Here is a 12,066-nt window from a genome sequence, read left to right as displayed (position 1 = left end):
CAAATCTGACTTCGTATGAAGAAGTTATGATTTTTCGAAGTTTCGGATTAGCGGTGTACAGTCCGAAATTCGAATTTTAGATCGATTGATTTTTAGCCGACACAACCTAAACAAGAATCGAAGATCTCGTTATTAGTAGCGTAAGGATAAAAATACAGACGAAAATGGACATCGAATAAAGAAGGTATGAGATTTTAACGGACCAATCCTGTCCTGGCCTGTTAAAAATATAACTTTAAAAATAAAGTCAAAATTAACCAACGGAGTCTAAACGAAAGTTGTAGAGTATGTCTCCACCTACGCGTGGATATAAATAACGTCAAAAACGGAGTTCGTATGAGCGAGTTACAAATTATAGTAGTATATTTACGTATTAAAATAAAGTATAAATCATGTATACGTACACATATATATACATATGTATATATCATTAGAAAGGTATCGACGATGCGGTTATTATAAAACTAATGTTGAGTTCTTTCGACATTAGTTTAGTACAAAGATCATTAAATCCATTTAAAATAGTATTATAGAGGGGTGTTTAGTTGTTTATATAACTAAAAGGTCATTAAGTAATTATGGAGGGTAGTTTTTGAAAATTCAATTAGTATAAATAAGAGCCTTGGGCTCTCATATTTCTTGCACCATTCTCTTGATTCAAGAGTCTTTCTCTCCTTATCCCCCGAGCATTTCGGTCCCTCGTGATTCGACTTCTCTTTCTGTAGTTTTAGTATAGTAAGGTGAGCGCTGAAGCGCTGCACGAATCTTTCTTAGAAAGATTCAGCGACGAAGTTCTGCCCCTGCAGAGCCCGACTCCTAGCTAAAATCCCCTTGAAAGTAAGTTATGTTTACCCTATTTTAAATATAGTTTATATTTAAAATTAGTATTGTTATTATAAATTTATAATAAATATTTGGGCTATTATTATGACTTATATAAGTGTCGTTATAATATCTTTTAACTACTCGCGGTACGGGGAATCTGGTTTAAAGGGCCGCATAGGGTTGTTGGATTTCAGAAGTGCTATACGCCAAAATGGTCCTGCCCTCCGGTGTTTTATGTCTGGCCCTGTCTGTACATAGTAGTTGGAAAGTATTGTTTAAACGCTTATATAATAATAATAATAATAATAATAATAATAATAATAATAAGACTAATAATTAGTCACGGTAATATTAGACTAAAATCTAGTGGTGATAATACTAGGTTTCGTCAAAGGAAATTATTTTAAAGTAAACGAAGCGCTGTCCGAGTACCGAGTCACCACCTTCTCAGGTGAGTGCATAGTTACTTTCAGATTACACATAGATATGAAGTATTTTATATAAATTACGTGCTGTGTGTGTATATTATCTGTATACTTGCTATCTATGCTGGATGAACGTTTTATACATGTTTTCAATGATTTAAACTGTATATGTATTTTATATCTACAAAATGTGTTGGGTAAAACATGGGTAGATGTATTAGTTGCTGTGTGATAAAATGAAATAATGAGATGCCTCGTTATAGATGTTCTTGATGATCTAGTCATCTAGCGGAGTATAGATGACGACCACGGACTATTCTGGACAGTCCAGTGGAACACTAACAGGCTCGCAACCTGTAGGTGTTTATTCGAACTTTGTGTTTAACCGAATTGTGTGTTTATTCGAACTGAGTGTTTATTCGAACTGTGTGAACTGTGTGCTCACCAGATATACTCCATCCCAATGATAGTCCTTTGACTAGGTTCCTTGTGTTAGATGTTTTAGGGACGTAATGTGAGGATAACGGGAATGGGTAATTGGGTTGATTGTTTGATGTTTAAAAATAATAATTATATTATTGTGGGTTGAAAACCCTATGTGCTCACCAGGTTTCCCAACCTGACCCACTCAGTTTATTTTTATCACAGGTGTTGATATGAAGTCACAATACACTGAGAGATTTAAAGAGATGTAGATCACTAGTGTAAATAATTGTAAGTTCTGTTTATGCTTATGTTTCTGTATTAACGATGACATCCCAAACGTTTTAAAATGAAATAAATACGTTTCATCGAAAATGTTTTAATAACGTATTTACCATGTTTTTCTGGGAACCAATTCCGCAACATTTTTATAAAATGAAGTACTCTGATTTTTATAAAGCATAAACAAAATCGGTCTTTTCTGGCCGTGAAAATGGGGATGTCACAGTTGGTATCAGAGCATTAGTTTAAGCGAACTAGGAATATGGATTTATTTCTAGACTTAAACTTAGAATGCTAAGCGATGATTGTGAGGTGTGAGCACTAGCTTATTTTAGGAATTGTGCCTAAAATGCTTTTATGTGCTAAATACTTGTGCCTGATATGCTGTTAGTTGTTCGGATCTATGGTCTGTTGCCGACCGGATCTGGAAACCTTATGTGTTTAGGATTCTAAACGTACGACTACGATATTAGAACTAGCATATAAACGTTTCGGAGTGATAAGGATGATTTAACCGTCAATCCTAAGTAAAGATCTGGATTCACCTTATTCGGTGTATAGATCAAGATGGCAAGAACCCGTAGTGGAAACGTGAATGCAAATGGGAACGGACACCAACCCCCCGTGATCGAGCAAATACCAGTTGTGGAAGCCGCTGCCGGACCAATAACGATGGCCGGAGTGCAAGCGATGATCCAGGCAATGTTGGATCGTCAAATGGAGGAAACTAGACGTTTGCTCCAGCAAAATCGTGAGGAAGCCACTATTCAGATCGAACAGCCCGAGTTGAACGAAGGGCAGACTGAGGAAGGAAACTACAGTGGGACTGTTGGTCAAGTCAACCCACCAATAGTTCGACAAAACAACCAAGATGACAAAGTCGAGAGGAATGGATGCAAGTACAAGGATTTTCTGACTTGCAAGCCATCGACTTTCACTGGAAAGGAGGATCCGATCGGGGTCATGGATTGGATCTCGGAGATGGAGTTAGCCTTCATGACATGCGGTTGCAGAGGGAAGCTACAGACCACATTTGCAGTGCGTCAGTTTCGAGGAAGTGTTGTACGTTGGTGGAATACCTTGGGGAAGACTCTGAGCCCTAATGAGCCCCTGCAACTGACATGGGCAGAATTTTTGGTGCAATTCAAACGAAAGTACTGCTCAGCTCAAAACCTGCTTGAGCTAGAGAACCAGTTTCTAACCCTGAAGAAGGGAAGCATGTCAATCGATGAATACACGAACAACTTCACAGAAAAGATGGAGTTTGCCTTGCGTCTTGTTCCGGATGAGCTGACGAAAATTGACAAGTACGCAAAGGGACTTCCATGGGAGTACGCGGTGCCAGTGCGTCAGGCTCCTACTCTGGAGGCAGCTATCTGGGCTGCCAAGTCTGTGGAAGATATGATTAAGGGAAGAGCTGCCAACAAGATTGAGGTTGGCGAAAAGAGGAAGTTTGAGGAATCTACGAGGCCCAATAAGAAGATCAAGTCTGGTTCAAAGGAGTCTAGCGGAGGAGGAAACAAAGTGAAATGGTGCGAGAAGTGCAAAAAGAATCACTTTGGGAAATGTAGCGAAGAAGTGACTTGCTACAAGTGTGGGAAGACCGGACATTACGCCAACGAGTGCAAAAGGGTGTGTTATGAATGCCGTGAAGAAGGGCATGTTGCTAAGGATTGCCCGAAAAAGAAAGAGGCGGAAAAACCAAACATTCCGCCAAAACCGAAGGCAAGAGCATTCCATATGATCCTAGACGAAGCAGATGACAATGCGAGGCTTCAGGAATGACGGCTTGACATCCAAGGATCGAGTTATAATGTAGCCATAGAATCATATGATTTAGCCTGTTAGAGGCATAGTCTAGGGTGAACTTGAACACCTATGTAATCGTTTCAAGAAATAATATGAAACCTTTGTTTTGTTATCTGATGTGTTAAGTTGTTTTTTTTCGTGTATGGTGACTTGGAGAGACTGCGGGACAATACTTGGGACGAGTATGAGTAGGTGTGAATGGTAGTAGAGGCCTATACTACCGGAAGCACAGGACTCACACTTGGATCAGGGAAAGTCACAAGGTTACCAAGAAGCTAGTAACTGATTCTGTTTTTTTTTCAAGTATGTCATTACCATCGTTTCGATAATGACTAAAAAGATTGTTGATTTCCGACCCTAGTGGTCATACCGAATTGAGTCTGACTACGATGAGTATGTTGCGTGGTTCAGAGAACCAAGTTTGATGTACCGTCCGACTTAAACCAAACGATTGAAATCAAAGCAATCAATAGAAGTATCGCGTTCGTTGTTAAAGAAGTTGGTAGCCAGAAACGCTACATGTTAAAGTGTGATTATATCACATTAGAACATGAAGGAAGGCATAGTCTATTTTAGAATTTAACTCTAAGAGACCTAAGTCTAAATGTGCATCACATGATGATAGGTCATAATTTGAAGTCTAGCCCGAGGTAGAGAGCAGATGCACGATCGAGTACTGCTTACAGTCAATGAGTCTAAGATATAGACTTGAAGGAATATAGAAGATATAATTATTAACTAGGATGAAAAGATGACGTATGGAGTCATTATACGAGCCCTGTTTCGTTGATGATTCCGGGACGTAATCATCCTAAGGGGGAGATAATTGTAACGCCCGCAGATCCGGGCTAGTCAATTTAGAGGCAATAGGGGTCGAAAACGACTTTTTGACAAAAAGATTATTTAGAATAAATAATCTTAACCAATTTGTAGAATATGTCACAAGGTTTCCGTACATATAAAGAACGCTGAAATCCGAGTTATAACGAAGAAGTTATGACCCGTCGAAGTTTCGCGTCGGAACCGGCACGACGTCGGGAAGCGTAAATAGTAAATTTATGATATATAGAGATTTAGCCTTAGCGCTCTAAACAAAAGTCGTAGAATATGTTAAACTAAGAACATCGATAAAAAGAACGCCCAAATCTGACTTCGTATGAAGAAGTTATGATTTTTCGAAGTTTCGGATTAGCGGTGTACAGCCCGAAATTCGAATTTTAGATCGATTGATTTTTAGCCGACACAACCTAAACAAGAATCGAAGATCTCGTTATTAGTAGCGTAAGGATAAAAATACAGACGAAAATGGACATCGAATAAAGAAGGTATGAGATTTTAACGGACCAATCCTGTCCTGGCCTGTTAAAAATATAACTTTAAAAATAAAGTCAAAATTAACCAACGGAGTCTAAACGAAAGTTGTAGAGTATGTCTCCACCTACGCGTGGATATAAATAACGTCAAAAACGGAGTTCGTATGAGCGAGTTACAAATTATAGTAGTATATTTACGTATTAAAATAAAGTATAAATCATGTATACGTACACATATATATACATATGTATATATCATTAGAAAGGTATCGACGATGCGGTTATTATAAAACTAATGTTGAGTTCTTTCGACATTAGTTTAGTACAAAGATCATTAAATCCATTTAAAATAGTATTATAGAGGGGTGTTTAGTTGTTTATATAACTAAAAGGTCATTAAGTAATTATGGAGGGTAGTTTTTGAAAATTCAATTAGTATAAATAAGAGCCTTGGGCTCTCATATTTCTTGCACCATTCTCTTGATTCAAGAGTCTTTCTCTCCTTATCCCCCGAGCATTTCGGTCCCTCGTGATTCGACTTCTCTTTCTGTAGTTTTAGTATAGTAAGGTGAGCGCTGAAGCGCTGCACGAATCTTTCTTAGAAAGATTCAGCGACGAAGTTCTGCCCCTGCAGAGCCCGACTCCTAGCTAAAATCCCCTTGAAAGTAAGTTATGTTTACCCTATTTTAAATATAGTTTATATTTAAAATTAGTATTGTTATTATAAATTTATAATAAATATTTGGGCTATTATTATGACTTATATAAGTGTCGTTATAATATCTTTTAACTACTCGCGGTACGAGGAATCTGGTTTAAAGGGCCGCATAGGGTTGTTGGATTTCAGAAGTGCTATACGCCAAAATGGTCCTGCCCTCCGGTGTTTTATGTCTGGCCCTGTCTGTACATAGTAGTTGGAAAGTATTGTTTAAACGCTTATATAATAATAATAATAATAATAATAATAATAATAATAATAATAATAAGACTAATAATTAGTCACGGTAATATTAGACTAAAATCTAGTGGTGATAATACTAGGTTTCGTCAAAGGAAATTATTTTAAAGTAAACGAAGCGCTGTCCGAGTACCGAGTCACCACCTTCTCAGGTGAGTGCATAGTTACTTTCAGATTACACATAGATATGAAGTATTTTATATAAATTACGTGCTGTGTGTGTATATTATCTGTATACTTGCTATCTATGCTGGATGAACGTTTTATACATGTTTTCAATGATTTAAACTGTATATGTATTTTATATCTACAAAATGTGTTGGGTAAAACATGGGTAGATGTATTAGTTGCTGTGTGATAAAATGAAATAATGAGATGCCTCGTTATAGATGTTCTTGATGATCTAGTCATCTAGCGGAGTATAGATGACGACCACGGACTATTCTGGACAGTCCAGTGGAACACTAACAGGCTCGCAACCTGTAGGTGTTTATTCGAACTTTGTGTTTAACCGAATTGTGTGTTTATTCGAACTGAGTGTTTATTCGAACTGTGTGAACTGTGTGCTCACCAGATATACTCCATCCCAATGATAGTCCTTTGACTAGGTTCCTTGTGTTAGATGTTTTAGGGACGTAATGTGAGGATAACGGGAATGGGTAATTGGGTTGATTGTTTGATGTTTAAAAATAATAATTATATTATTGTGGGTTGAAAACCCTATGTGCTCACCAGGTTTCCCAACCTGACCCACTCAGTTTATTTTTATCACAGGTGTTGATATGAAGTCACAATACACTGAGAGATTTAAAGAGATGTAGATCACTAGTGTAAATAATTGTAAGTTCTGTTTATGCTTATGTTTCTGTATTAACGATGACATCCCAAACGTTTTAAAATGAAATAAATACGTTTCATCGAAAATGTTTTAATAACGTATTTACCATGTTTTTCTGGGAACCAATTCCGCAACATTTTTATAAAATGAAGTACTCTGATTTTTATAAAGCATAAACAAAATCGGTCTTTTCTGGCCGTGAAAATGGGGATGTCACAGTTGGTATCAGAGCATTAGTTTAAGCGAACTAGGAATATGGATTTATTTCTAGACTTAAACTTAGAATGCTAAGCGATGATTGTGAGGTGTGAGCACTAGCTTATTTTAGGAATTGTGCCTAAAATGCTTTTATGTGCTAAATACTTGTGCCTGATATGCTGTTAGTTGTTCGGATCTATGGTCTGTTGCCGACCGGATCTGGAAACCTTATGTGTTTAGGATTCTAAACGTACGACTACGATATTAGAACTAGCATATAAACGTTTCGGAGTGATAAGGATGATTTAACCGTCAATCCTAAGTAAAGATCTGGATTCACCTTATTCGGTGTATAGATCAAGATGGCAAGAACCCGTAGTGGAAACGTGAATGCAAATGGGAACGGACACCAACCCCCCGTGATCGAGCAAATACCAGTTGTGGAAGCCGCTGCCGGACCAATAACGATGGCCGGAGTGCAAGCGATGATCCAGGCAATGTTGGATCGTCAAATGGAGGAAACTAGACGTTTGCTCCAGCAAAATCGTGAGGAAGCCACTATTCAGATCGAACAGCCCGAGTTGAACGAAGGGCAGACTGAGGAAGGAAACTACAGTGGGACTGTTGGTCAAGTCAACCCACCAATAGTTCGACAAAACAACCAAGATGACAAAGTCGAGAGGAATGGATGCAAGTACAAGGATTTTCTGACTTGCAAGCCATCGACTTTCACTGGAAAGGAGGATCCGATCGGGGTCATGGATTGGATCTCGGAGATGGAGTTAGCCTTCATGACATGCGGTTGCAGAGGGAAGCTACAGACCACATTTGCAGTGCGTCAGTTTCGAGGAAGTGTTGTACGTTGGTGGAATACCTTGGGGAAGACTCTGAGCCCTAATGAGCCCCTGCAACTGACATGGGCAGAATTTTTGGTGCAATTCAAACGAAAGTACTGCTCAGCTCAAAACCTGCTTGAGCTAGAGAACCAGTTTCTAACCCTGAAGAAGGGAAGCATGTCAATCGATGAATACACGAACAACTTCACAGAAAAGATGGAGTTTGCCTTGCGTCTTGTTCCGGATGAGCTGACGAAAATTGACAAGTACGCAAAGGGACTTCCATGGGAGTACGCGGTGCCAGTGCGTCAGGCTCCTACTCTGGAGGCAGCTATCTGGGCTGCCAAGTCTGTGGAAGATATGATTAAGGGAAGAGCTGCCAACAAGATTGAGGTTGGCGAAAAGAGGAAGTTTGAGGAATCTACGAGGCCCAATAAGAAGATCAAGTCTGGTTCAAAGGAGTCTAGCGGAGGAGGAAACAAAGTGAAATGGTGCGAGAAGTGCAAAAAGAATCACTTTGGGAAATGTAGCGAAGAAGTGACTTGCTACAAGTGTGGGAAGACCGGACATTACGCCAACGAGTGCAAAAGGGTGTGTTATGAATGCCGTGAAGAAGGGCATGTTGCTAAGGATTGCCCGAAAAAGAAAGAGGCGGAAAAACCAAACATTCCGCCAAAACCGAAGGCAAGAGCATTCCATATGATCCTAGACGAAGCAGATGACAATGCGAGGCTTCAGGAATGACGGCTTGACATCCAAGGATCGAGTTATAATGTAGCCATAGAATCATATGATTTAGCCTGTTAGAGGCATAGTCTAGGGTGAACTTGAACACCTATGTAATCGTTTCAAGAAATAATATGAAACCTTTGTTTTGTTATCTGATGTGTTAAGTTGTTTTTTTTCGTGTATGGTGACTTGGAGAGACTGCGGGACAATACTTGGGACGAGTATGAGTAGGTGTGAATGGTAGTAGAGGCCTATACTACCGGAAGCACAGGACTCACACTTGGATCAGGGAAAGTCACAAGGTTACCAAGAAGCTAGTAACTGATTCTGTTTTTTTTTTCAAGTATGTCATTACCATCGTTTCGATAATGACTAAAAAGATTGTTGATTTCCGACCCTAGTGGTCATACCGAATTGAGTCTGACTACGATGAGTATGTTGCGTGGTTCAGAGAACCAAGTTTGATGTACCGTCCGACTTAAACCAAACGATTGAAATCAAAGCAATCAATAGAAGTATCGCGTTCGTTGTTAAAGAAGTTGGTAGCCAGAAACGCTACATGTTAAAGTGTGATTATATCACATTAGAACATGAAGGAAGGCATAGTCTATTTTAGAATTTAACTCTAAGAGACCTAAGTCTAAATGTGCATCACATGATGATAGGTCATAATTTGAAGTCTAGCCCGAGGTAGAGAGCAGATGCACGATCGAGTACTGCTTACAGTCAATGAGTCTAAGATATAGACTTGAAGGAATATAGAAGATATAATTATTAACTAGGATGAAAAGATGACGTATGGAGTCATTATACGAGCCCTGTTTCGTTGATGATTCCGGGACGTAATCATCCTAAGGGGGAGATAATTGTAACGCCCGCAGATCCGGGCTAGTCAATTTAGAAGCAATAGGGGTCGAAAACGACTTTTTGACAAAAAGATTATTTAGAATAAATAATCTTAACCAATTTGTAGAATATGTCACAAGGTTTCCGTACATATAAAGAACGCTGAAATCCGAGTTATAACGAAGAAGTTATGACCCGTCGAAGTTTCGCGTCGGAACCGGCACGGCGCCGGGAAGCGTAAATAGTAAATTTATGATATATAGAGATTTAGCCTTAGCGCTCTAAACAAAAGTCGTAGAATATGTTAAACTAAGAACATCGATAAAAAGAACGCCCAAATCTGTCATTTGCTACAGGTAAAGTTAAGGATTTGACTCGGCCGTTCCACCAAGTTAGAGCTTTATCGGTGAATGTGGAGGCGGCGAATTTCACCTTGTTAGATTCTGAACAGGCACAGATCTCGAAGATAGATTCGATTTTCTCTAACCACCGCGTTAGAGCAATGACAGCCCTTGTGCCATAGAAGAATGCGGGTTTTGCATTCATAAAGTCCTTATAGGAACACTCCTTCCGGTTTCCCTGGCTACCTTCCTGGTTTTGGGGCTGGGGACCACCTCCTGAACCACCAGGGTTTATTTAAGACATGGCGGCTGCCACTGCGGCAACAACGGCTGTCTGGAACACGACAGGATCAAATTGAGGAGGAGGTGGTGGTGGCGGAGGGTTGTTATTCTTTGAGCTGGGTCTTTTCCTAGGAGGCATCTTGATCTAGAATAGCCAGGAAAAAGAGGATCATAAGTCCTCTGAATTGAACCAAGAGATATGAAACAGGGGATATCTCATTAAGACAGATATAGAATTTTATTAAGCGATAAAGCAGGAAAGAGTTATCAAAGAAGATAAATTATCGCTAAGGGAATGATCAAGGAACAATGCTTGAATGAGGATTTCTACAATGAATTGGCTCGAGAAATACTCCCATAGTATTTCATGATTCGTTGAAACGACGGCTCGTTGTTTGGGGTAGTGGGTAAGTTTTAGGCATGCTGCATACCACAGTCACTACCAAGCACATGTTGGTCGTGTCTCGAATGAATATAGTTGGCCAGGCTATATTGATCCTAGACACGACTACATAACTGCCCAGGTTTAACCGCAGCGTACAACACCCATTTACTTATGTTTTGTTCTACTTGTAGTTACGAATTTCGACGGTTAGGTATACTTGTATACTTTTGAAAATACTTGTACTTTAAGGTATACTTTTAGTTCAGAGCACTTAGGCCCCTTAGTGTTTATAGTCTTATACCATGTAAAGTTTGGTATACTAGTTCACTATAAACCTGGCTCTGATACCAATCTGTCACACCCCGAAACCTAAGGCGGAAACCTTCCGTGGCGGAGGACATCATGTATATCGCAACCAATATACATAGTAAGCATAGTAAACAAAAAACAATACATTACATAGAGTTATTACATTTGTTTGAAATCAAAGTTTTACAAGTGTCATACATATATATCATATGAACAAAAGTTAAGACGAGTCTTCAAAACGCTCCGTCTTCTCCAAAAGATGGCGGTGTACCTGTCTAATGTTGACCTGAGAATACAAGCAGTTTGAAAATCAGCATAAAGCTGGTGAGTTCATAAGCGGTTTAGTTTTGAAAAGAATGAGTTCCCTTTTGGTTTTCTGAAAAAGACGTTATTTAAGAAAATCCCATATTTTCTTATATAAAAACAGTTTAGTTATTATTCGTTACATGATTCGTTTATGAGTAGATATGTTATCCCAGGAAAATCCCATATTTTCTTATATAAAAACAGTTTGGTTTTCCATTCGTTACACCATTCGTTTACGAGTTGTTATGTTATCCCAGGAAAATCCCATATTTTCCTAAACATTGCGGTTAGTTCTTAGTTCGGATTTCGATGTACTACTATCTACCATACTTATAGTATTAGTTAGGTATTCTGATATCTTAGTTATCCTACACTCGAATGTCGATTATCTACTCTACTTAGTTGTATTTTCGAATATTTGGATACACTCAGAAACATACATTAACTGTATATTCGATGTTCTGGTGATTTCCAAAAGAGTACATTAGACGTATCTTCGAAACTCTGCCGTCATCCAAAGGCATATGTTTTCGAAACTCAGTCGATGTCTAGAGGCGTACTTTCGAATTCGTATTCGTATTCGTATTCGTATTCGAATTTGTATTCGTATTCGAATTTGTATTCGTATTCCTATTCGTATTCGTATTCGTATTCGTATTCATATTCATATACCTATTTCTATTCGTATTCGTATTCGTATTCGCATTCGTATTCATACTGTCCTAACTGTACTTTCGTATTCATACTGTTCCTAGTTGTACTTTCGTATTCGTTCTGTTACTATTCTAAGACGTATTTTATTAGTATAAATCTTAGTTTATGATTAGTATGATTCCTTTGCAAATTATAATATGTAATATAGATTATAAGAACTTTATAAAGGAATCCACATATAGTCTGAAAGTTTACTCTGCAATTCGAACCATTGGTTAATACGATTTTTGATAATAAAAGCATACAA

At 38.6% G+C, this 12,066-nt stretch overlaps 2 long non-coding RNA genes across 2 annotated transcripts; both read left to right on the top strand.

The window, feature by feature from the left end:
- Positions 1-307: 307 nt before the first annotated feature.
- Positions 308-2,076, top strand: LOC128126322 (uncharacterized). The gene is made up of 3 exons (XR_008224133.1): positions 308-837; positions 1,208-1,276; positions 1,899-2,076. It is a non-coding gene; the product is annotated as an uncharacterized LOC128126322 (long non-coding RNA).
- Positions 2,077-5,212: 3,136 nt separating this feature from the next.
- LOC128126321 (uncharacterized) lies at positions 5,213-6,987 on the top strand. The gene is made up of 3 exons (XR_008224132.1): positions 5,213-5,742; positions 6,119-6,187; positions 6,810-6,987. It is a non-coding gene; the product is annotated as an uncharacterized LOC128126321 (long non-coding RNA).
- Positions 6,988-12,066: the final 5,079 nt, after the last annotated feature.

The sequence above is a fragment of the Lactuca sativa genome, chromosome 5 (genome assembly GCF_002870075.4).
Source record: "Lactuca sativa cultivar Salinas chromosome 5, Lsat_Salinas_v11, whole genome shotgun sequence".
In the NCBI taxonomy this organism is placed as follows: domain Eukaryota; kingdom Viridiplantae; phylum Streptophyta; class Magnoliopsida; order Asterales; family Asteraceae; genus Lactuca; species Lactuca sativa.
This window is presented reverse-complemented; position numbering and strand designations above follow the sequence as displayed.